The sequence below is a fragment of the Taudactylus pleione genome, unplaced genomic scaffold, assembly GCF_031769625.1.
Source record: "Taudactylus pleione unplaced genomic scaffold, aTauple2 ptg000209l, whole genome shotgun sequence".
NCBI classification, from domain to species: Eukaryota; Metazoa; Chordata; class Amphibia; order Anura; family Myobatrachidae; genus Taudactylus; species Taudactylus pleione.
The window spans coordinates 2,826,483-2,854,417 of record NW_028284611.1 but is presented as its reverse complement, the minus strand read 5'-3'; the positions used below and the strand labels follow the sequence as shown (position 1 = coordinate 2,854,417).

Below are 27,935 nucleotides of genomic sequence, written 5' to 3'. Positions count from 1 at the left end.
GTGGGCTGTAGCCGCACCTGCATCCTTAAAGCAGCAGCGACAAGCGTGCGTCTGTCTGTTAAAGGGTGGTGTAACTCTCAAAGTGTTCCAAAAAATAAAAAACTATTTTTTTAATGTGTTTGTGACTTGTGTGCGATGTAGCCACACTTGCATCCTCAAAGCAGCAGCGACAAGCGTGCGTCTGTCTGTTAAAGGGTGGTGACACCCTCAAAGTGTGCTACACAAACAATTAAAATATTGTTCTTTTTTTTTTGGTCTTTGTGAAATGTGTGGGCTGTAGCCACACCTGCATCCTTAAAGCAGCAGCGACAAGCGTGCGTCTGTCTGTTAAAGGGTGGTGACACCCTCAAAGTGTGCTACACAAACAATTAAAATATTGTTCTTTTTTCTGTCTTTGTGAATTGTGTGGGCTGTAGCCGCACCTGCATCCTTAAAGCAGCAGCGACAAGCGTGCGTCTGTCTGTTAAAGGGTGGTGACACCCTCAAAGTGTGCTACATAAACAATTAAAATATTGTTCTTTTTTCTGTCTTTGTGAATTGTGTGGGCTGTAGCCGCACCTGCATCCTTAAAGCAGCAGCGACAAGCGTGCGTCTGTCTGTTAAAGGGTGGTGACACCCTCAAAGTGTGCTACACAAACAATTAAAATATTGTTCTTTTTTTTTCGGTCTTTGTGAAATGTGTGGGCTGTAGCCGCACCTGCATCCTTAAAGCAGCAGCGACAAGCGTGCGTCTGTCTGTTAAAGGGTGGTGTAACTCTCAAAGTGTTCCAAAAAATAAAAAACTATTTTTTAATGTGTTTGTGACTTGTGTGCGATGTAGCCACACTTGCATCCTCAAAGCAGCAGCGACAAGCGTGCGTCTGTCTGTTAAAGGGTGGTAACACCCTCAAAGTGTGCTACAGAAACAATTAAAATATTGTTCTTTTTTTTTCTGTCTATGTGAATTGTGTGGGCTGTAGCCGCACCTGCATCCTTAAAGCAGCAGCGACAAGCGTGCGTCTGTCTGTTAAAGGGTGATGACACCTCAAAGTGTTCTACACAAACAATTAAAATATTGTTCTTTTTTTTTTCGGTCTTTGTGAAATGTGTGGGCTGTAGCCGCACCTGCATCCTTAAAGCAGCAGCGACAAGCGTGCGTCTGTCTGTTAAAGGGTGGTGACACCTCAAAGTGTTCTACACAAACAATTAAAATATTCTTCTTCTTTTTTCTGTCTTTGTGAATTGTGTGGGCTGTAGCCGCACTTGCATCCTCAAAGCAGCAGCGACAAGCGTGCGTCTGTCTGTTAAAGGGTGGTGTAACCCTCAAAGTGTGCTCCACAAACAATAAAAGTATTCTTTTTTTTTTTCTGTCTTTGTGAATTGTGTGGGCTGTAGCCGCACTTGAATCCTCAAAGCAGCAGCGACAAGCGTGCGTCTGTCTGTTAAAGGATTACATCGGTGACAGCATCCAAGTAGGCATGTCAGACAGTCCGTACCTGTACTGGCAGGAAAAAGAAGCAATTTGGAGGTCCCTGTACAAACTGGCTCTATTTTACCTGAGTTGCCCCCCCTCCAGTGTGTACTCCGAAAGAGTGTTTAGTGCAGCCGGGAACCTTGTCAGCGAAAGGCGTAGGAGGTTGCTTCCACAAAATGTGGAGAAGATGATGTTCATAAAATGAATTATCAACTCTTCCAGGGAGACCAGCCTCCAGAACGTACAGAGGGACCTGTGGTTCCAGCAGGGACGAATTAATACTCTGTGAGGATGAGGATGTACACACTGAAGAGGGTGAGGAATCGGTGGATGAGGAGGATGAGGATGACATCTTGCCTCCGTAGAGCCAGTTTGTGCAGGGACACATTAATTGCCAGCTTGTTTTGTGGGGGCCCAAACGAACCAATCATTTCAGCCACAGTTGTGTGGCAGACCCTGGCGCTGAAATGATTGATTTGTTAAAGTGTGCATGTCCTGTTTATACAACATAAGGGTGGGTGGGAGGGCCCCAGGACAATTCCATCTTGCACTTCTTTTGTTTCTTTGCATTATGTACAGTTTGGGGCCTAGTTTTTCTAACTGCCATCCTGTCTGCCACTGCAGTGTCACTCCTAGATGGGTCACGTGTTTGTGCCGCCCACTCGTGTCGCTTAGCATAGTCATCCAGCTACCTCGGTGCAACCTTTTGGACATGAAAACACTATTGTGAGGTGTGAGGTGTTCAGAATAGACTGGAAATGAGTGGAAATTAAGGTTATTGAGGTTAATAATAGCATAGGAGCAGAGAAACCAACAAATTCTGTGATTTTAGCTGTTTTTATGCTTTTTTTAAAAAAAATACAGATCTAAAACACAAAACCCAGAACCCAAAACACGGAAGGGTGGTTTTGGCAAAACCAATCCAGATCCAAAACACGAAGAAAGATCCAGATCCAAAACCAAAACACAAAACACGAAAAGTGGCTGGTGCACACCCCTAATATATATATATATATATATACACACACACACATTGAGATAGAGAGATAGATACATATATGATATGTTATATATATTACTTTTCATATATATATATATATATAACATATAAATATATCTGATGTTTATTTTCATATATACTTGTGTATAAATATGTATATTTTTTTTTTTGTTGTTTTTACATAAAAACATCATACAAACTCGGCACTCACTTGTTTGTATGATATTTTTTATGTAGATTGTGTGGTCACATGGCAAGGGCACCCCAGATGGTTGAGTGCCATGGATTAAGCCTGTCCTGTGTGTGTGTGTGTGTGTGTATATATATATATATATATATATATATATATATATACACACACACACACTTTATATACACATACTTGCTTCCAAGAAGAGAACATCCTGCCCTCTCACCAGACTCCGCCTCTCAAAAGACCACACTCCTCAACAGACCCCGCCCTCATTAGGGCTGCTTCCAGAAATTTCCCGGGCTGGTTTTCAGACCCAATCCGCCCCTGGTACCAAGCCCCACAATTTCTGATGGCAGCCCTGCTAACCAGGCCCAAACCTGCTTAGTTTTCAAGATATATCGTGGTTGGGCATTCCCAGGTTGGTATTACTGTAAATTCCCTAGCTAAGTCAATCTCAGTGAGTATACGTATATCGTAGTACATCTACTGAATAATTCATTCTTTTAGAATGCTTACCACTTCAAAACCTTAACACTAATAGGTTAAGACCTATTAGTGTTAATGTTTTGAAATTTTAAGTCCATTTGCTCTTCTAACGCGACATCAAATTCGAAACATTTCCCCCTCTCCAAGGTATCTCAGCTTTCCTAATAGTCATAAAATTAAACAAGCTGGAATCATGTTTATGTGTAATTATTAGACAGTCCGGGATACTGGGCCTGATTCAGATGGCCGGGCAGTGTGCATGAGCAACATGCGCGAGCCACGGAGTGAGCGAGAAATCACTCACTCCAGTGCTCGCATCCAAAAGTGGTGGCTGGTGATGTTGATCAACAGCTCGCCCCATTTGGTAGGTGGGCTGGAGGGGTGGCTGGCCAAATGTAGGTGTTCCAAAGGAATGCCTGCCATTTGTGGGCAGCCCTACTGACATCATCAGTGATGTCAGTAGTGAGCTTCCGACTCCATTAGAGCCGGAAGCCCATTGGAGCTTGCGACGGACGAGACCCTATCACAAGGGTCTCGTCGCCAGCCCGATGGATGCAATGGTCGTGACCATCGTGACCATCACCTACCCGCTCGCAAAAGCTGTGGGTGGTCACCCACAGCTTAGCGAGCCGCCAGGAGGCCGGCTCTGAATCAGGCCCACTGTTTGTAGTTATTTCTCTTTCTATGTTTCTTAAAGTTCTGTTATTCTTGTGCTCAAATTTCTCGCTGTGTGGCCTATATATTGCAGACTGCATGGGTATGTTAATAAGTAAATCATACCTCTTGTGTCACAGTTTATCTTTTCTTGATTTTAAATTCTTCCTTTGTTGCTTCTAAAATGAAATTAGTGATTTATTTGGTCCCATGTTTTCTTGTAGTTTTGCAGGCTTTGCACCTAAAGTATTACAATAGCAGTAGCCTGGAGTGTCATTGTCCAGCCAGGTTTTCTGATGTTCTTTTTCTTCAGCCAGGAAGCTAGATACTAGTTCATTTTTTATACTCTGTGCTTTTCTGTATATTATTTTCAGATGATCTTTGATGATTTATTTCAAGTTCTCATACTTTTTCAAGATTGGCCTTGTTGAAATTACCTTTAACCTGGTGTTCTTCCATAATAAGTAATATAGACTCCAATCCAGTATACTTAAACATTTGTCATTTTATTAATTAATTAAATAAATAGATCAAGCCCTTAACTGGGACATATTCTCCCAGGGTTGATGCAGCAAAAACAACACCCATTGACATTGTCACACAGTACTTATACCCTATTACAATATTCAGGTAATACGCCTCCCTTATACACCCACTAACATTATCAGAAAGACAAAGCTTGTTCTTGCTAGCTCCTCCTTGGCAATCAGAATCAAAACTGAATTCTTTTAAGAGATACTCATGGCGTGCTGCATCCCATATTTAGTCTGAGTGTTGTTCTCAACACAAGTATACATATATGGGCAAGCTCTTGTTCACTGTGTTAGATAAACAGTTTTCCTTGGGAGCGGCCTTAAAGACACACACGAATTTCCATTTAAATGTGAGTTTGGACAGAGAAACAAAATGGACCTACAAATGCCCTATTGAATCTCATGAACTGCTTCATTATACAGCATAAAGCATATGTAAATATGGAATTATGTAAATTAGTCTTTGACAGCCTTTAACACAATTTTCTCAATTTCTCTATATTGGCCATTGTATTGCATAATGACTACTATTCCTTTTTCTTCAGTTTTTTGTAAATTAGTCTTTGACAGCTCCACCCTTAGATAAGCACATTAATTACATGTGCTATATCTCATCTCCATTTCTTGTATGTTTTCATTCATTTTTTTAAAGTAGCCATCTGAATACAGGATAGGTCAATTACAAAAAAAAATCAGGATTAAGATTTCAAGAATAAACTTTGTCTGTACATAAAATATGTTAAAACAACTTTTCTAAACCTAAAAATCAAAACTAGGATCTAATCATGACCATCATGAATATTTATCATAATATATTCATAGAAATTCTTCTTTTATGGTATAAGCCTCATTTATGTAATTGATAATAATGGCTTCTTCATCTGTATCATTGGTCAAATAACTTCAACATTGAATTCCAAGATTTTTATAAAAAGTTTGACAATATCCTCCAGTCTGTATACTCAAGCAATCAATTATGTTGTAGTAACGGTATTGTAGTAGCAGTTAATTCCGGAATATTTTTAATAAATGTCCAACATATATGAATGTCTTATCATATAAAGTCCAATATCATTGTCAATAACTTTGTCCAGTTCATTAATTTCATGTTGATTATCCAAATATCCCCAATTATCATATGTAAGGATGTTAGCAAAGGTATTTCCAACATGATGTCTCACTGAAGTATCAATCAGGCAAATTTATTTTTTATTCACTGGATCAATATCTCTTGTAAAACATCGGGTATCCTGCAAAGTAACTTATCACAAATTATTATGAGTTATAACATAAAAATGTAGTATCAGTTTGCCTAAAAAGGAAATATTTCTGAATTAATTGGCAATAATTTGTAAGCATACTTTCCTCATAGGTAATAAAGATCATCTGGTAACAAGAAAATAACATCAAACCCAAATATCATGGTAGTAACTAACATTCCTAATATGTCTGAACTATATGATCTGTATAACTATTTGGAACACTCACTATTAGAACTAATCCCTAGCAGTGTATCAAATGCCTCATTGTAAAAATACATTGTACATAATAAGCATTTAGGGGGTCATTCAGACCCACTCGCGAGCGGCAGTATGCTCGCAAGCGGGTCGATGTTCCCCACTGCGCATGCGCACGATGGAGGGAGCTCCGTCGTGCGCATGCGCGAGACCCAACGAGCGACGGGCTTTCCATCGCTCCGGGTCTCGCACCAAAGGGGGCGTGCTGTCGATGTTGATTGACAGCACGCCCCCTTTGGTGGGCGTGCCGGGGGCGTGCCTGCCAGACGGAGGCATTCCCATGGGAACTCCTACCGTCTGGAGCCAGCCCCACTGACATCACTAGTGATGTCAGTGGGAGTGATTTTGGCTCTGATAGAGCCAAAATCACTCAAGGGCTTGCGGCTGCGTGACCCTACCGCAGGGTCTCCTTCGCAAGTCCGATGGTCGCGATGGTCAAGACCATCGCGACCATCTTTTAGGACGCTTGTATATGCTGTGGGTGGTGACCCACAGCTATACGAGCGTCCAGGAGAACGCTCCATTTTAATGGAGGCGGCCCTGATTCAGACCAAGCGCTCTGGTCAGAGCGTTCGGCTCTGAATCAGGCCCTTAGTCCTTTAAAAATCTTCCTTACATTGTTCAGTATAGCAAGGAACCTAAGGTTTGTACACAGTAAAGATTTTATTACAATATTCTGATTCAACATTTTCTACTTGTGTTGGACTAGTAACATTCCTGCAGTTATTCAAACCTGAGGTGTAGTCTGCTTCATTTCATATACATTCTTATTAAAACAAAATGGAATGCGTTCACTTACATATGAAAATAACACAATTACTAGTGGTTTTGTCAAGTTATAGTTATCAGTAACCCCTTTTCTTCTTTACAACTTTTAATTACATAATTCTCACATGGTTTTATGTTAGTTATCTTAGTATTTTCAGTATATTTCAACTCAGGAAGGGTAGCATTTAATACTTTACCCATCAATGAATATTTTTGTAGAATTGGATATTCTTTTGAATAATATCCATACACCATAGTATACACCTTTCTTCTGGTTTAGTACAGTAAATGCAAATGCACTTTTCAATTGATGATAAATCAGATTTCTGATACCGATCATTTAACCTGCTTAGAAAAGAAGAAGTAAAGGACTTATTAGAATAACCCCATCAACCACACTACTGGATGTGTAGTCATACCAGACCATGAAACCTCGCTTGCCCTCTATCCAGAAAAAAAAAAGTCTCAATGTTCCAATAAACACGATTGTTTCCATCAAGCAGCTAAGAAAAATTTAAAAGTTTTCTTTGTCATCAGCATAGTCTATTGTAAACAATAATCTCCATCTTGATTGAAGAGTTCTCATAAATGCAACTTAGTCTTATATCACAGTCTTTATATCAGCACTTGAGTCTGAGAATAAGTCCCCTTTAAGCTCTATCTCTCTCTAACCTTTTTTTAATGTGAGCCATGAATACAGGTGTCCTTCTCAGCAATCTTTATAGCTGTATCTGTTGTCAGCATCACTTTGCCATGCCAAGGACCATTCCAGTGATCTGTAAGGGAACCAGAATGTAACAAACTTCTCATCATACCATCATAGACTCTAGACTTTATTTCATCTTCTGCTTCAAATGCTGATGTTGGTTGAATATCCTGTTGAGCTTCCCCAAAAGTCTTCTTGTTGTAGCTGCTTAGACAATTGTATAAAATATTAAACAGTCAAATCATGTTGTAATCTCAAATCAGTCTTTGGTTTAGTAACATATCTTGATTGTAGTTCAAAAAATCAATTAATAAGGAAAGATTGAGATAAGGCTCAGGTGTGATTCTATTACTATGAAGCACCAAATATAGACCTTCAAACAATGCCATTCCTGTCTCTTTTGTAAGTTTAACTCATTTGTTTTTTATAACACCATTGTGTGTAACTTTGATTCTATTCCCATCATTTCACTTATTTGAAAACCTTCCCCTGTAACTTTCAATAACACTTACAGTAAGCAAACTATACCTTACATACAAATTCCTCCAAAATCTCTTCTTTTAGCATTACGGAGCTATGAATTCAGTAAACTCCAAAAACATGCTAACACTATATTTTAAAACATCCTGAAACCTTAACAAGAACATACTTTAATCCACTTTTTAATCAACATGCTTCAATCCTTTTTGATCAACATACTTCAATCCTTCTTTTTTTCTTCATTGGTAACTGAATAAAATCAATTATCAATAGTACTTTGAAAATGTTTTAGTAGGTACCATTTTCTCTACATTGTTTATCAACCAAATTACATAAACATTCACATTTTCACTTTATCTCTGGCTCGAGCATACCAGTAAGACTGTACAATGTGATTCATATTGTCTGCTCTTAAATGTATTAACCAATGAACAACCTCTATAAGGCTTGTACACCACATTTTAATTCTACTCAAATACCCATTATCATCTTCTCTTGTAACAATGCTCTAATTTCCAAACATTGACCTCATTGTGAGAAGTATTTTCCTGATATTGTCCTAATTGGTCAAATTGTGATATTGTTAAACAACATCAACTGAGTTTCTATAACTTGCTCATCATATGTACTTAAAATTACCTTTTATACTACCCTGTAATATGTTGCCCATGGAAATAATATCAATCTTTTCGACTCTTAATTACTGCAACTTATTTTTGGTAAACATATCGCTTCTTTCAGTTCTTTAACTGTTTGACTTTGTACATCTAAAATTGTAGTTCCCAGAAGCTATGCGGTAACCCCTATGCTTCCAATTGCTATAATCAATACTGTACATTACATCCAGCTAACTACGTTGAATGTGGTAGTCACTGTAATGCATATCCTGTCACCAAAAACATTATGTATCTGTCTGTAACAGTTATCATCAGTAAAGAGAACTAAGTCATGATTATCTAATGAAACTTTCCATTACTGAAAAATATTTTTATATTTCATTATTGCAAACATGTTCATTGTCTTCCTTTTTCCTCACCATTAACCATACTCAACCATATTCCTCCCTGTTGAGGATAAAGAAGATCAATGTAGCACAATTGAAAATATGACATATGTAAGATTGATATGAATCTAAAATATTATCCCCCCATCGAGAAAATCTGGCTGTAAGAACATGTTTAGCTTTAGCATTATTAAATAGCTAAATAACAGTATGTAAAACAAATAGATGCAATTCAACTTAACAATTAATGCCACCCTTTAAGGATATAAATGCCTTCGAGCTAGTGGAAAACAACGTCCTATATACTTAAAATTATCAGTATATAGTTGGAATTTGTCCCATTAAACTTTTAACTTACTTCTGCAAAAAAAACATAATTGTTTGTTAGTATTTCTTATTGAATTTTTAAAATAACTTTGAATATAACCACAGATCACTGTTAGATAAGGACTGAGTCATCTGTAAGAACAAAAAAAATTGCAGATATTAAAACTGTTTGTAAAATTTTTCAGAATATATCCTTTTGTTTTATTAAAACATTATATAGATATTGCATATCTACTAAAAAGTATATTTCATAATCTTCTTTTATCAGTACCCTGGCTGAGGTACAAAAGAAACCTATGATGTAAGAATGCAGACACAGTCTCATGCTCTGAGATAGTTAAAGCATTTTCTTGAAAACTTTTTTTTCCTTCTCCTCGCTGCAGCTTTTCGATCTGGGAGGGGTATACACAGAGAGAGGGATAAACTCACACACACTGCCATACAAAGTACATAGACAGACAGTTTCTCACTCTGAAAATATTGAAAGAACAAGTTAAACAGTTTGTCATTACAAAAGTTTGCAATCCTGCTCTGAACATAGGAAGTATATAGGATGATATTTATTTGACTTCATTAATGAAGATGAAGTATCTACACTCTTCTCATCTCATTCCTAATACTCCACAGAAACAGCATTCTCTTCCTATACAAACACTATAATCCCTAGGTTTTCAAGACCCATCCCTTCTTGATTGTCATCCTACTTATCTAATCGTTCTTACACTGTGCACTTCTGATTTTACCTCCATTCTTAGCAAACTAATCCGCTCCTTTGGTTTTCAGTATCATCTGTATGCAGACAATACTCAAATTTTCCTATTCTCCCCAGATTTGTCACTAACTGCACTCGTCTGTGTCACTGAATATCTCTCCACCATTACATCTTGGAATGTCATCTCGCCACCTCAAAATTAATATATCCACAACAGAATTAATTATATCTTCACCAGCCAATAGTAGTTACCATCCTGATATCTTCATAATTATTGACAACTCAACAATCAACGCCACTTCACAAGCTCGCTGCCTAGTTGTCATCCTTGACTATAAACTGTCTTTTGTTCCCCACATTCAATCTGTCTCTAAATCCTGTTACATACATCTAAAAAAACATAGCCAAAATTCGACCATATCTTACGCAAGACAATACAACACATCTAACACATGCAGTCATTATTTCCTCATTGACAATTGTAATAGTCCCATTTTTGGACTTGCCAAAAACAGTTTCTCACTACTACAATACATTGTGAATGCAGCTGTGAGGTTGATTTTTCTCACCAAATATTCAGTGTCTGCTAATCCACTCTGTTAGTCCCTTTATTGACTGCCGGTCTTCTACTGTATTCAATTTAAAATACTTACACTCACGCATAAAGCTATTAACCAAATCACACCAACATACATCTCTTCACTTATCTCAAAATATAATCCAACCTGACATCTCCGCTCTGCATAAGATCTACGTCTGTCATACCCCTTTTAAAGTTAACAATTATGTTAAAGGATAGTTCTTCCCACTCTAGATATTAAAATGTTACCCTATTACATTATGCATCATTCAACCTATCCTTAAAAAGTCCCTTAAGCATGTAATCATGTTGAATCCTTTATGATTATCAGCAACTGTCTCAAACATTTCTTATTTAGTCTGCTATAACGTAGCATTAAACATTTGGCTAATGGTCAGTAATAATATCAACATTATTTATTTCAAAAATCACATTTGTAAAAATTAGCTGTTTTCCAAACTTTCTCTATTGGTTTATGTAACAATGATAATATAAAACACATTTCTATTCATATACAGTATTTACAGCTTTTTTTCAATTTGTAAACTCTGTCTTTTGTCTGGAACATTCTGAACTTCTAAGCACTTTTTCTCTTGGCAGCATTAACGTAAACTCTTCCTGTACTGTTTTTCAGATACTATGACAGCGTTTTGTTTCACAGATACTAAACACTATTTTAAAGATTTTAAGAATATTTTTAAACATTACTGACACAATTATAGAATAGCAATAGCAGCTGCAGCCTGCCATTGTGTTCCCAACAACATACATTTGTTTAAGAAAGTGTAGAGTTTAAAGACATGAATTACGCAAGCGCGCGGGCTGATCTCTGCACTTAATTTAGAATTACTTATACCAATTATGTAAACATTACAAATTCACACTTTACGCTGCGCTTTTTATTTCTATCCACTGGAATACACATTTTATAATTTCTTGTCATTTTAACACCATTCATAGAACAGAATAAGCTTTCTATGATCACCTGTTTTTCTTCAAGCAAATACCAGCACTGATTTGTATTACCTCTTGCGACACGTCTGTCTGTCGAAAAACAGGTACATCTCCACATTTCATATATTCATGATTCCTATATTCTTCACTACACAAATATTAAATACATAACATCTAAATAATTTTTCCTTTTTAACTTGAATTGTGGGTTATCAGTCCATAGTCTAAAATTATTAAAGCATCTTAATACAGTTAACTCTATTTTTAGCAATATTACTTAAATGCAACAACACACAATATAAAATCATCTCTGAGTTCAACTTTAGCCACACACCCTCGTCACCTGGTCACCTGTTTCCTCTCATTCTTACATAATACCTCGGAGCACAGAAATATATATATATATATATACACACATATTATATATATATTATATATATAATTAATTCTGATACTCACAAAGATTTTGGAGATTGGATGTCCCAGCTGCTGGCCAGACAGCAGGTTCAGCCACTCCTCTCCCATTGTTGAGGTAGTGAGGAAACCTGACAGGTGCATAGGTAGATGATGGATGTCGTAAAGCAGTAGCAGTGCCTCCAGCTGTTGAAATTACCTTTAACCAGGTGTTGTTCCATAATAAGTAATATAGACTCAAATCCAGTATACTTAAACATTTGTCATTTTATTAATTAATTAATTAAATAAATAGATCAAGCCCTTAACTGGGACATATTCTCCCAGGGTTGATGCAGCAAAAACAACACCGATTGACATTGTCACACAGTACTTGTACCCTATTACAATATTCAGGTAATACGCCTCCCTTATACGCCCACTAACATTATCAGAAAGACAAAGCTTGTTCTTGCTAGCTCCTCCTTGGCAATCAGAATCGAAACTGAATTCTTTTAAGAGATACTCATTACTTGCTGCATCCCCATATTTAGTCTGAGTGTTGTTCTCAACACAAGTATACATCATATGGGCAAGCTCTTGTTCACTGTGTTAGATAAACAGTTTTCTTTGGGAGCGGCCTTAAAGACACACACTAATTTCCATTTAAATGTGAGTTTGGACAGAGAAACAAAATGGACGTACAAATGCCCTATTGAATCTCATGAACTGCTTCATTATACAGCATAAAGCAGATGTAAATATGAAATTATGTAAATTAGTCTTTCACAGCCTTTAACACAATTTTCTCAAATTCTCTATATTGACCATTGTATTGCATAATGACTAGTATTCCTTTTTCTTCAGTTTTTTTGTTCCTATATTGATACATATATTCTCTTTCCAACATCCTTGGTTCTTTTAGGGCTTCTGACAATATTTGTTTGCTATATTCCCTTTCTACAAATATTTATTTTAGTTTTGCAGTCTGTTCTTCGAAGTCCTCCTGGCGAAATCTGTTCCTTCATAATTGTTTGAATTGTCCACCAGGTATTGCTTTAATCCAGTTATAGTGATGGTTACTATAAGCTGGGAGATAGTTATTGCAGTCAACTTGTTTTGTGTTTGTCTTGGTATAAAGCTGTCCTTCTTCAAGGAAGATGGATAGATCTAAGAAATCTATTTTTCTTTACTTAGGGTACCTGTAAACTCTAAGATGAATGTACTGTTGTTTATGTGCTCTGTGATGTTTTCCAGTTCTATTTATATGCCTTTCCACAGTAGCAGCAATTTATTGATTTGTCTTTTTCATATCATAATGTGCTCCATGTAGGGGTTGTTATTCCATATATTATTTTTTTCCTACTATACCATGAACGGGTTTTTGTAGCTAGGGGCAAATTTGCTGCCAAGATGATACCATCTTTGTATTTGCTTTCTTCTACGGTTTTAAAACTTGGGTTGTGATATGGAGGTAGCTTGTTTGAATAGAAACAATGGTTGGATAGTCTTATCAATGTATTCTGGGAGTTGTGTTGTTAAAGAACCTATCACAGAGACAAAAGGTCTTCTGGATTTTTTTCCCCTATCTTTATGGATCTTGGATAATAAATAAAGATGGGAACTCATATATTTTTGTTGTTAAAGAACCTATCACAGAGACAAAAGGTCTTCTGGGTTTTTTCCCCTATCTTTATGGATCTTGGATAAAAAATAAATATGGGAACTCATATATTTAGCCTCAATACACCATGCAGCATGAGATCCCTGGTGTAAGTGAGCCGCCAGGTCCCATGTTGGTCTGCTAGCATCGGACATCTATTTTTGCTAAAACTGCATCAGTTTTAATGTGATGGAACTAGGACACACCAGGAGACTACACTGATTAATTTGATATGTAACACTTGTATATCTGTGTGCAACTGAGTATGTATATGAACTTGGCATGGAAAAAAGCTGCTGCCGCTGCATCATTGTACTTAGTATACAGATAGAGTGACTCAGTGACTCATTTGCACAAAGATTCAAGCAGATTCTTATGGGACATGGCGCAGCAAAGATGAGTGAAGACATATCTGTAAAATATGGGTGTCCTAGGGTTTGGTTGTTTAAGAAAGCTGTGTTTTGCTTAGTTTAAAATTCCATCTTGTGGTCCTTTTTTAAAGAGAATTTTCGAATTCTTTCTTATATTTATCAATGAGAATGGTTGGAAGAATTTCAAAGATTTATTCACCTATAAGTAATCTCATAGCTTCTTGGTTATTTTTCTCTATATCTAGGATGCTAATGCCCCCTATCTAATCAGAAGGTTTTACTACTATAGTTTTGTTTTCTTTTTTAGCCCTTAATTTTTCTTTTTTTGGAAAATTAAGTTTAGAGTAACTTCTTTTGAATTTGTAAATATTTATTTTAGGGTGGTATGTATATAAGTATCTATGGGTTCATTATGAGTGAGAGGGTATTTTTTCATTTCTCTGAAAAAACTTTTTGAGGGTCAGTTTTCTCTTGAATTTATGAAGCTCAGTGTAGGTCTGGAATTTGTTCTGTTTTTGTTAGTGCAATTTTCAATCCTGGGTTTAGAACACTAATTTGTGGGTTTGTCAAGATGTATTCACTGAGTTTGAATATCCCTATTAGTTTTTCTTTTTCTTCATTTGATTTGATTTTCCCTTTATTTCTCCTCTGATACATCTTCTGATTCTTCCATGTCTGTGAGTTGTTTTTTTTCTCTATGCTCTCTTGTATTTTGGTGGGTGCTAGGTCTCCTTCCAGAAGTTCTAAAAAAGTATTGAGATTATCTTCTGGGTCTTCTTCATTCAGGATGTGTCCTAGCCTGAGAAAGTTTGTTCATATGATCTTTGGCTTTGTTCTCTTCTTATTTATCCGCTTCTTCTATTTCTCTTCTAATTTTTTTTCTGACCTTCTCTGTATTAATTCCATAAGATTATTGTCTGCTATATTATGAAAACTGTACTCTATTATAGGGTTGATAAATTCTTCATTCTGCAGTGTATATCAATTTATTCTTAATAAGTGGCTGTCTGTATTCCATTTGATGATTTTCCCATATTTTATTTATTTTGGATTGTTCCAGTTTCCTGTTGTTGGTTTCTCCATGTCCTCTGGGAACCTCTATATTGTGGTTTCTGTGCTAGCTGGAAGTTTTGATGCAGATAATATGGATTGTTGTTTTGAATCATGTTATAGTGTATATGATGATATGTCTTGTAAAAGTAATTGTTATAATCATCAGAAGAGTTCCTTTGTTTACATTTGTTTCAGTTCCTTTGGTTGTTTTTGTATTCAGTCCTATTTCTTTCAAATGTAATTTACTTAATAAATACCCCTTCATTTTAAAGTTTTTTGTTATTTTAGACTTTTGAAATCCTCCATTTCTTCTACTGGCTTGAGCTTGTGCCTAATTAATTCAATTTATTTGTTAATATAGGAGAGTGAATTATTTCTATCTTACGTGATGAGTTTCGTTAACTTGAATGAACACTCATCGCGAGTTTTGTCCCAATTTTTATTGTAGTTTTTAATCTTGTCAGGAAAAATTGGGTATTTAAATAGCCTTAATCCCCTAAATGTTATTTTATTTTCAATGTACTTTCGTAGGGTATCACTATTCCACCATTGTTTTATTTAAGAGTTAAGAGTTTTTCTATCCTCAAATAGTGTGAAACATTGATTCAATAATCTCTACTTCTTCTGAAGAGATGTGTTCTAATTTCCCCATTCTCTCCTTTGTAGTTATATAAAAAAATAGTGTGTTGGTTGAGTGAGAGTTACAGAAGATTTGGGGTGTTGTTCTTACTGATAAAACATTAGCCCTAAGAGACACCCAGACTAGGATTCCAAATCCTAGTAATATGTCCTACTTAATATCTGTATACATTTATTATTTTATATTTTTTCTCAGTGGAGTTCAGTTTTGTGTATTTTGTAACATCATATGTTATAACAGTTTTCAGACATTTCCTTTAGAAATACAGTAACATTATTGACTTAAGTCTACTTAATAGCAAATGGCAATGATACATATATTGTTTATGTATCAAAGCTTGTGAACTATATTTAATTTCTGTGTGTGAGCATAATAACTCCTAAATCTGTGGTATAGTGAAAATCCAGTTTAATACAATATGTTATCCTTTTAACAGGGGTCTTTCTGTGTATTCAGCTTCTACTAATATTGAGGTTAAAAGACCAAGGTAAATCCACAGGTAATAACTGAGTTAAAGAAAAGCCAGTGAATTATTGGGGCAGCACAGATGGTGTAATGGTTAGCGTTACTGCCTCACAGCAATGAGGTCATGGGTTCAATTGCCACCATGGCCCTAACTGTGTGGAGTTTGTATATTCTCCCTGTGCTTGCGTAGGTTTCCTCTGGGTACTCCGTTTTCCTCCCACACTCCAAAAATATACAGGTTAATTGGTTCCCCGCAAAAATTAACCCATGTGTTAGGGAATATAGAGTGTAAGCTCCACTGGGGCAGGGACTGCTGTGAATGGTAAAGCGCTGCGGAATATGTGTGCGCTATATAAATAACTGGAAATAAAGAATTAATTATTGAACAAGGAAAAAAAGAGTTGTGATCAACATTTGCTTAACTACTAAGGCAGGGGGTCTTCAACCCATGGCCCATGGCACTGCTGATGGTGTGCAGGCACACGCTAATGTCACACACTCTTGGTTCATTTCAGTTAGTGTAGTGTGGACCGCAGTGAGTGTTGCTACGGGTGATGTGTTTGTTTTGGTAGCCAATGAGAGTTAAACAAACTAGTGCCCAGAGTCTGTAATTTCAGTACTGGCCGCACACCGCTCAGTACGCAGTTGGCCACCAGACAGACAGGAAGAGGGCCCATGACGGAGACTGCACATGGGCCCCCTCTTCTCTAGAAACACCCCTGGATTCAAGATATTTAATTCGCTAGTGAATTATTAGTTTTAGTAGACTCCCCTAAAAAAGAAATATAAGAAGGAGAATACCCATGTGGATGTATGAAAACTCCACAATATAAGGAAAGAAAGAATTAGAATAAAATGTTATGACCACTTAGAAAGAAAGGCTAGTCTGTATAATTAAGATGGACTAGACTCTATTATACACCTAAGAGACCTAGGTGGATCAAACCCCATCCTACTCCAGCAAGATGGTACATAACCAGATATCAGAAGGAAGGGAATAGAAGGAGGGAAGAAAAAAAAACCTTTATATAATAAAAGAGAGTTTTTAACTCCCTAGAAAGATGGATTCATCACAAAGGATGAATGGTGTACAAATGATAGTAATAAAAGAGATCCCATGCCTACATCAAATTGGTTTAGTGTGTTGAATGGGGATAGTTTTTTTAGGCAGGAATCAGAGAGAGTAATATCAATAATAAGTCATAAAAAATCTAGAAACAGAAAAAGGGGTAAAAGAGGAGCAGGTAGAAGGAAAAAAAAGTAAAGATTAGGAGGATGATACCTCATCCACTGCTCTAAGAAAAAATTCGGAGACAAAAGTCTTCAATTTGAGTGATCATGTGTTAACTAGAGAAGAACATTCAGTCCTTACAAAAGGGCTCAAATTAGCCCCAATAATAAAATTAAACAAATTTGAAATGTATATAGACTTGCAAAAGTTTTTAAATAAAGGTGGGGAGTTGAATTCAAAAGTCTAAGTTTTTAAATCAATGTTTAATCCCACCTTTAATAGAGGTTGCTTTATTGAAAGTTTCAATAGAATGGTGAGCTCAGAATTAGACCTCATACAACCAAAACGGGCCAAACAAGTAATGTAACCTTGAAGGAAAGAAAGGCCCTTAGGTATGAATCCAGGTTTTATTATAAAACCCACTGATAAGGGCAGATGGGTTGTAGTGATGGACAAATGTAAATATAAAGCAAAAGAATAAAGACAACTGAATAATAAAGATACATATAAGATACTGAAAATATGTCCTAGTGAGATAATTGAAAAGGGGTTAATAAAATTGATCTCTGTATTCAAGAAGGATGGTATCGTTACATTGAAGGAAGATAAATAAATTGTGAAAGAGAGTTCTTCCCTCCCAGTATTTTATGTGTTTTCTAAAAATCCATAAGAATATGACTAATCCCCCTGGGTGGCCTATTTTAGCAGGGATGGATTCAGTCACATACAATCTTTCTTTTTATTTGGATTACAATTTTTAGCCAGAGGTAATTAAGATTAAATCTTACTTTAAGGATACCACAGATATTAAAAAAAAAGATGAGACTTGGCACGGGAAATACATTTTAGTTACAGATAACATAAGTTCTCTGTTTACAGTGATTGATCATTCATAAGGAGTGGAAGCTGTTGAATATCATTCAAAGAAAAGTGGAATGCCTGAAAAGCAGATTAATTTTATTAGTAAAGATATTTTATTTATATCAGAAATATTTTTTTATTTGGTCTTAGAACAAATTTTACCAGCGGCAAAGAGGAATAGCAATGGGGACATGTTTCACACTAGTATACGCAAACCTCTTTATGGGCTTTTGGGAAGAGAATACAATATGGACCAAAAAAAACATCCCTAATACTTATTAAAATGTGGTATTGTTGTATAGATGATATTTCATCATCTGGGAAGTAAAGGACCTTGAGAATTTCTGTAAGGGGTTAAACATGACTACCTTTAATATTGAATTAACTTTCAATTTTAGTAAAACATAGATTCATTTTTAGATCTTGTTTATATATATATATATATATATATATATATATATATATAGATAGATAATACTATAAAACTAAAAAAATTCAAACATTACTGATACCAATTCTTATACTAATGTAAAAAGTAATCACCACCTGTTATGGCTTAAAAACATACCTAGAGGCCAAATGAGATGGGTGAGTAGGAATTGCACAGGTATAAAAGTGTTTAAAGAACAAGCAAAATACCTTAAACAGAAATGTATTATTTATAATTGGTACCTACTTAAACAAGACCCTATAATAACATCTGTTCTTCTAGATCAACCAAAGTTCATCTACAAAAAGTCCCCCATTATTAAGAATAATATGGTCAAAAGTGCAATCCCTTTTAAAAGGATATGAAAAGTAAAAACTACAGTTGGTGCACTCAGGGAGATACTGTCTGCGTTGCAGAGTTGGAATGTATGATATGTATCCCTTCACCATCATGTGAGCCTTCATTAGAGAATGGAACAAAGTAGTATATTTACCCAGATTCCTGTGGGTGTGCTCCAAATAATACGCTGAAACCAGAACTAACTGTTGTTACTTCTTCTTATTATTATCCTTTATTTATATGGTGCCACAAGTGTTCCACAGCACTTTACATAGTACATAAACACATAAGTGAACACACAAATAAGCAACAGGGAGCAAGCAACCAAGTGTTAGATACCATAGTGGGGAGTAAGGAATAGATGAAAGTATAAGTAAGGAGAAGCAGAAGAGGGTAGAGGGCCCTACTCATGAGAACTTACATTCCAATGGGTAGGGGCAGACAAACAGGCATGACATAGATGGGGTAGACAGGGAGAGAGGAGCATGTAGCTGCGGATTAGGATGAGAGCTGGAAGGCTGTGATGAAGCAGTGGGTCTTGAGAGCCTGTTTGAATATTTGTAGAGAGGTGGAGAGTGTGATGGGGAGAGGGAGAGAGTTTTAAAGGTGAGGAGCAGCAGATGCAAAATCTTGGAGGCACAAATGGGAGGAAGTAATCAGTTGGCAGGAGAGGCAGCATGCATTTGTTGAGAGAAGAGGGTGGACTAGAGTTTAAAGGGAGATGAGGTCAGAGATGTATATGGGTGAGGAATAGGTGAGGGGTTTGTAAATGAGTGTAATAACCTTGAATTGGGATCTGAAGGGAAAGGGAGCCAGTGGAGGGCTTATAGGAGAGTAGAGGCAGATGTAGACTGTTTGGAGAGGAAGATAAGCCGAGCAGCAGCATTAAGAATAGATTGTAGAGGAGAAAGGTGGGTGTCAGGGAGGCCAGATACAGGTGTTTCCTGCTACATGTTTTCACCATACGCCATGTAGCACGACCTACAGTGGCATATTGAATCGCATCCTAATTTACTGAGATGCTGGAAATACCAGAGAGTGTTATACAACTTTCTGTCAAGCAGATGTTGCTTTCCATAATCTGCACTTTGCATGCGTAAAAAAAGATAATGCAATGTCTGTAGCACCACCAACTGATTAGCAGAATGAACCTGTCATTCTACCATCATTATTACAGTTTATTATGTTAGATTCATGCATCAGCACGACAACACCACATTCTAGCTCTGATCCATTGATGGTTTCAGGCAATAATGATAATCCTTGTTTTAATACTGGACGTGCAGCATGCCAATCATGAAGTGGGTGCGGCCAGCCTTTGCGGGTCTTGTGGGGGGCGTAGCCAAACTCTGTGTCCCAGCACAAGGAGAGGAAATAAAAAAATACATAATTTGGCTCTGTGCAATTGATGGCATTGAACCATTGGTTTACCACTATTGATCGTAAAATCATCAACCATCGGTAGTTATCCATTGATGTTTGTTAATCCTCAGTGGTCAATGACCATCCATACTGACCCGTATTTACATTATGCCACACATTAGTGACCCGTATTCACATTACATCAGTAGTACATCTTAATCACATTACGTCATATAATAGTGCATTTTGTTCACGATATGTTTCACTGTACTGCATCTTATTCACTTAATGTCACACAGTAGTGACCATTAGTGATTACTATCGGTAGGTTATCCATCAATGGTGACCATCAATGGTACCATTGGTGGATAATATCGATGATATTAAATCATTTGCTTTGACCCATCGGTGACCAATGGTCATTCCTGTTTTAATACTGAACATGCAGCGGGCTATTTAGGCAGTGGGTGCTCCTTCTATAAATAAGGCCACTGCTTCACAACCATTTTGTATACTGTATAAACACAGTAGAGCAGGGGTTCCCAACCACAGCCCTAAAGGCACACTAACAGTCCAGGTTTTAAGGATTGCCACACTTGAGCACAGGTGTCTTAATTAGTACCTCAGTTATTTTGATTTAACCATCTGTGCTCAAGCATGAAAAATCTGGACTGTTAGTGTGCCTTGAGGACAGAGGGACTGATTTAGACCCGCTTGCAAGAGTTATGCACTCACAAGCGGGTCGATGTTAGGTCACTGCGCATGTGTGAGACCCAGCTAGCGATGGGCACTCCATTGCTACGGGTCTCACACCAAAGGGGGCGAGCTGTTGATGGCGATTGACAGCTCGTCCCATTTGGGAGGCGGGCAGGGGGGGTGGCAGACCAAATGGAGGCGTTCCCATGCAAAAGCCTGCCGTTTGAGGGCAGCCCACTGACATCACCAGTGATGTCAGTTGGAGAGCTTCCGGTTCTAATAGAGCCGGAAGCTCTCATGGGCTTGCGGCCACGAGACCCTACCACAAGGGTTTTGTCACAAGCCTGATAGTCGCAATGGTCTTGACCATCGCGACCATCAACCTGGCCACTCGCAATAGCTGTGGGTGGTCACCCACAGCTATGCGAGCGGCCAGGAGGCTGCACTAAAAAAAAAATGCCCTGATTCAGAGCGGGCGCTCTTTCAGAGTGTCCAGCTCTGCATCAGGCCCAGAGGTTGGGAAACACTGCAGTGGAGCATAGGATGCAAGATGCCATTTGTTTATGCAATGGAGAGCAAGCATGTGCAGGCCATGTTTTATTTAGCATCAGTGTATGTGTGAATTTCAGTGTATTAATGCTAAGGAGGTAGTCCATGTGTAATCCAAACACAAACTCTTTCTGTCCTGTAACTTGTAGTTGAGTGGTGGCTTCATACACCTCCTCTCAAACTCAACTACTAATTTCTAGGACATGCCATCAATGTGGGAGCACCGCACAGCACTGCTGAAATTTCTGCAAGTTTGTTGCAGAAGCCGCACAGTCAATTTATAATCCAAAGACACCTCTTTCTGGGCTGAGACTTGTAGTTCAGTAATAGTTTCATATACCGCTGTTCAAACCACACTACTAATTTGTAAGGCATGTTATTGCTGTGTGTGCACTGCACACCACTCTCTATACTGTCTCAATGACCAGCAATTACTTATGTGTAGCAATTAGCCTGAAGCTCCTAGCGGCACAGCAGTAACTACACTGGCGCAAGTGTACTGTAGAGGATGCATAGTCAGTTTATAATCAAAAGACACCTCTTTCTGGACTGAGACTTGTAGTTCAGTGATGATTTCATACAGCACCTTTCAAACCTATTATTCACTTCTAACTCATGCCATCATTGTGTGAGCACTGGACACTACTATCTATATTGCCACAATGACCAGCACTTAGTTACAGTAGATGTAGTGATCAACGTCAAGCTCCTAGCAACACTCACTGTATGAGTGCAGCAAATCACTCCCGAAATTTCATAAAATACTGTAGCCTGCCATGCATTATTACTACAGTAATGTATACTGTATTAAAGACACTGTTTACAGTGGGCCTGATTCAGCAAGGCAAGCAAGTGAGAGAATGCACAGACCCACTCCAAGAAAACACACTTTGGGGCTAGAGGAGACAGTTGTGCCATCAATTGATAAAGAAATTGTAAGGAATGATATGCAGGATGGTGAGAAAATGATCAGCTCAGTCTTGGGCAAAATGTAATAGGGTCTGAGTTTGTAAAATGTGCGAGTATAGAGCTATACTTGCACATGTTTACAACTCACCCTTTGTAACCCTTTGTATGTTGCTCACACCCTTGCAACTCTCAATGGCAAAACACACACCCAGATGTTTTGCCATTGTGAGGATACAAGTAGGGTAATGTAATAGACTCGCACACTATTACTGAGTAAAAACTTGTCAAAAACCAGACCTGCTTCAGGATAGCAGGTCTAGCCTGAGCAGGTTCAAGTTACACAGAAACAGTCACAGATCCATGAGATCTGTGCATGCTCCTGTGTTTATAAAAATAGTAAGATGTTAAAAAAAGGCATGGGGTTCCCCTCTAAAAGCATAACCAGTATAGGAGTCTGTTGAGCCTGTCCTGGTTACTAAAATACAGGGGAAAATGCGTAGGGTTTCCCTGTGTTTTAAGAACCAGCACCAGGCTCTGATGAGTTGGTCCTGGTTGTAGAAATACAAAATGAGTAGGGGTCCACTGTTGTTTCCATAACCAGCACCGGACTCTTTCTAGCGGGGCTATAATGCCACAGCCCAAAGCATTCATCACTTGACCACTAGTCAGCCAAGTCAGGAGATCCCTGGGTAGGTGGACCCTAGAATAAAGGTCCCCCTCTCCAGGGTGCCCCAGGCTTTGGCTGATAGCCAGGGACAAGCCCCGGCACCCTTGGGTGGTGAGTGTCAGGTTGATTGTGTAATTGTGTGTAAGAAAATAATGAATAATATTTTCTTTTACTAGAGAACTAGAGGTCCCATCAAGCCTCCCACACATGCTGGTACTTTGTGAACCACAAGTATCAACATTCATGGAAGAAGGGCCCACTGGTACCTCCAGTTCACCTTCAAAAGAAATCTTAAAATAACCACAAGACATAAACACTGTGACAGTATTTTTTTTTATCAACAATTTTATTTAAGTTTATTGAAGATAGTCAATGTTAGGCAGTATCAAACATAAGTTTTCCATACAAAGAATTGTCAGTAAATAAACACTCAGCATATGGCTGAGTGAAACATAAAGAAACATAAGTTATTAATGGTTACCTAGTGGTTCTCACAATTGAAGTCTATGGTGAGAACTGTTCATTGGCTGAGAGAGGCAGAGGCTCACCTCTCTCAGCCATCAAACGCTCATCCCTTAGAGGACAGTACTTATGTCCATGGGTCAAGACTTTGCATTTTTTGTTTTAGGAAGACGTGGATGCCTAAATGCTTGTTTTGCTGTGTCATTACACCCCCACTAGAAAGAGTCTGGTGCTGGTTTTGGAAAATATGAGGGACCCCTATGTCTTTTGTCCCCCATATTTCCAAAACCAGGACTGCCTCACTGAGCCAGTGCTGATTGTCCAAAATACAGGGGACCCCTATGTCTTTTGTAGCCTATATTTTCACAACCTGGAACAGGTCAGAAAAGTCCAGTGCTTGTTGTGCTTTTAGGGGGGGACCTTTGTTTATTGTAACACATTAAAACATTTTACACACAGAAGCATGCAGGGATCTCACGGATATTTACAAGCATCTGTGTAATTCACACCTGCTCGTGCTAAAAATTCCAGCATGAAGCAGGTATATTATTTGGGGGATTTGAACTTCTATTTTGTGTTTGTTTTAGTATTCGATTTAGACATGTGCATCCAAAAACGAACAATAAATCACTATTCAAATAGAACCAAATCGAATTTGATTTAGAAAAGGCTTCCAAAATCTAATTTAAGTAAATGTGGCACTTTGAAAGTAATTTATACATTCGATTTGATTAATTTTCAGGTGAGCTAAATCGAACATAAAATCAGATGCAAAATCAATTTTTTATAAATATACCTCACCATTATCTATTTGCACTACCCTTTAACCCCTCCTTACCTAACACTATCTCTCTGCACTACCTCCCTATCCCCTCCATACTCACCATTATCTATTCTGCACTATTCCCTTGACCCTCCTTACCAAACATTATCTCTAAACTGATTGTACTATCCCCATGGCACCTCCATAGCAAACACCTCACTGTCTACATGACCCCTCCATGCCTACATAACTGACTGCCAAGGACAGGAGTAGGTCAGTGGCCTCTAACATTACTATATATAGAGAGAGTGAGAGTTTTATAGTATTCTATTTAAGGTATATAAAAGGATTATAAATTATAGCAATACTTTCTCCAATTATAATTGGCCACACCCTGTCCAGGGACTGGCCTAACCCTTTTGTGGGCCTCTTTTATTGTGTTCCCCTAAGGGCCCTTCATGCTCCAATCCACCACTCTCAGTATGCGATGAGCCGACCACAAAATGGAGGAGATTGGGGTGGTTGAGGTGATGTCTGGATCTGGCAGGCCGTAACAACATATCACTTGATGTCTACAAGTGCGTACATACTGGACGATGTGGGAGATTTGTTTTTACAATTCATCTAAAATTGTCAAATCATCCAATTTATTGTCTAGTGTGTACCCAGTGTGTATTGTGTAGGTAAAGATATATTTCGAAGTCTCATTTTCCACTTTCACTTTGTAGTCATTTTTTTCTTATGTTCGCCTCATCAGCATGTGGGAAAGAAACATAGAAAATCCAACATTTGTAGTGTATTCTGGATTCAATTAGGTTCCACCCTGTGCAACTCATTCAGAAAAAGTGTATAGTGAAGATACAAGGATTCTTTCTAAACTTGGAGTCTTTGCATCTCGCCTCAATTACATACACAAACGCAGCAATGGACACAGATCCTGAAAACATTGACTCCTCGAGTGAGTCTATGGTCACTCAGAATGCTGTTTCTCCCCAATTTCTGGAGGTCCACATTATGCTCCTTCCCATAGCTGTCAAGTACCCCTCCCTGTGTTCCACCTACAGTTCAATCTCCCTTCTCAATGTTGATGTCAAACTATTTGCAAAACTTCTTGCAAATAGATTGAAACGTTTCTTGCCTACTCTTATCTATAGTATTCAGGTAAGGTTTGTTCCAGGCCGTGAAGCTAGGGACAATACTTCTAAAATGAAAGCTCTCATCTATCTTATTATCAATTAGCATTTTTATTGTCTACAGATATTGAGAAGATGTTTGATAGGATACATTGGAGTTTTATGTCTGGAGTGCTGGGAAACTTCTGGGTCCTATATGCTTCCAACATATTCGTGCCCTGTATCGCCACCCATCTGCTCGAATAATAATCAATGGCTCCCTCTCTAAGGCTGGGTACACACGTAAAGATTTTCTGTCCAACCATCCAACTAGTTGATTGGTTGGAATGAAAATCTGGTAACGTATGGGAGTAACTGATGATCAGCAATTTGCTCCTAAATGCCAGAAAACAGATGAAAATGGCGTCAGACAAGTTTGTTAAATGTTGGATCTAAACAATTTGTTCAAACAACAGTTTTTGTCCATTTTCCGGTGCTTGGGAGCAAATTGCCGATTGTCATTTGCTTTCATACGTGACCAGATTTTCATTCCAACCAATCATCTAGTTGGCTGGTTGGACAGATCATCTTTACATGTGTGGCCAGCTTAACTTATTTGACATTAACAGTGGAACTAGACAGGAATGTCCTTTGTCCTGCCTGATATTTATTCTATGTATGTAGGCTTTTGCAAGGTTAGTAAGGGATTTGTGTTGCAAGGTAGTGAATATATATTGTCTTACTTTGCTGATGATTTATTGGCTATAATCTTGAATCCCATACTTTCCCTTCCAAACCTACTAGATCAGAAGTTCTCAAACTCGGTCCTTAGGACCCCACACAGCTCATGTTTTCCAGGTCACCCAGCAGGTACACAGGTGTATTCATTACTCACTGACACGTTTTAAAAGATCTACAGGTAGAAATAATTATATCACTATTGATTCTGTGAGAAGACATGGAAAACATGCACTGTTTGGGGTCCTGAGCACCGAGATTGAGAACCTGTGTACTAGACGAAGTCAACATCTGTGGTAACCTCTCTAATTTTAAATTCAGTTGCCTTGAACATTACGGCACCTTCTCAACTGCATTCCCCTTTACCTGGCACACCTTTTTAACAATTATTATTTGATTTTGGACTGTACTGCAGCCCCACCCCTGGAGCCACCACTGCACGTAATCCAAAAGTTAAGTTCAGAATTTACAGCCGACCAGAGCCGGGACTCAGTTTGACTCGGAACTCCAAAGTGATTCCGTACTGAGATTCAATTCAACTTGGAACCCTTAAGTTTGGTTGTGTTCGTGTTTCAGAAAAACTGAACTGCACATCTCTAATAAATAAATATATATATATATAAGAGTTTTGAAAGAATCCTTTTATCTTTTCTATACACTTTTTCTGAATGAGTTGACAGGGTAGAACCTAATCAAGATAGAATCCAGAATACACTACGAATTCCCCACATACTGACAAGGAGAATATCATTTTAAAAAAAGAAAGTGGAAGAAAAAAAAAGAGACTTCTACGGGAAACATTTTTACATACTACCCTATGAGATGTATTGTATGAAATACTAATCATTTATACTGAAGCATATTTTGTATGTGATAGCGCCTTTAAACCGAGGGCCTGATTCAGACCCGCTCACTAAGCTGTGATCGCTCGTTACGAGCAATTGTTTGCTGTCTGTGCATGCGTCGCAGTGCGTGAGCCAGTCTGTGCGATCGGGAAATGATCCCTCATAGCCCGCAGACGGAGCACTACTTTGAGTGACAGAATGTGCCATTAGTGGGTGGTAACAGGGGAAGGTGCTTTTAAATGGGGGAGTGGTACTGTAAAAGGAGGCGTGTCTGACCTTCAAAACGGCGTTTACAGGGCGTGCATAATTACAGTGGAGCGTCATTGTACACGTTACCCGGCTTTTTTTTTTATCTGAAGCACTCGTAGTGTTTGCAGTGGCCTAGGGTCTACCTCAAGCCTGCATTTGCTTTTGATGGTGCTCAATGTTACATTGGTCTTATCAGAGGCGTTTCTAGAGAGGAGGGGGCCCGTGTGGCCATTTTTTGTCGTTTTACAGCGCCGGACGCCCGCGCCGACGTGGGACTCTGGAGAGGTAAGTACTATTATAGGTGAGGAGTGTGCGGTGTGCCCGTGTTCCCCGCACCCATTATAGATACGCCCCTGGGTCTTATAAACTTCCTGGAGATGAAGTGTGCTGAGAAGGAACAGGGGGCGGCATTAGATCAGCTTGTAATCACTCAGCCCTTGCACGCTAAGACATGAAGGGCGTTCTTAAGCCAAACAGTGCGATCGTGGGATTTGCATACCTGGCCCCATTCGGCTGCATTCGTTCGCCGCTTAGCGTCCGGGTCTGAATCAGGCCCTGAGTTCCCGCCCCTTATTTTTATTTATTTTCGAGATGTGGTGACATTTCAGGGTACAATATATTGAGAGGCTGCTTTGTTCAGTGTTTGAGAATCTATCAACATGACAGATGCAATATATCATGCAATTGGGTTGAGTGTGGGTCTGGGATCCCAATGGTCAGGATTCCGATGGTCAGAATAACGACAGCAGCATCCCAACAGTCAGAATCCAG

At 38.2% G+C, this 27,935-nt stretch overlaps 1 pseudogene across 1 annotated transcript in view; it reads left to right on the top strand.

Moving 5' to 3' along the window:
- The window catches only part of LOC148517817 (RING finger protein 112-like), a 199,526-nt pseudogene that overhangs the window by 64,330 nt on the left and 107,261 nt on the right, over nt 1-27,935 (top strand). The gene's annotated exons all lie outside the window — the stretch shown is intronic.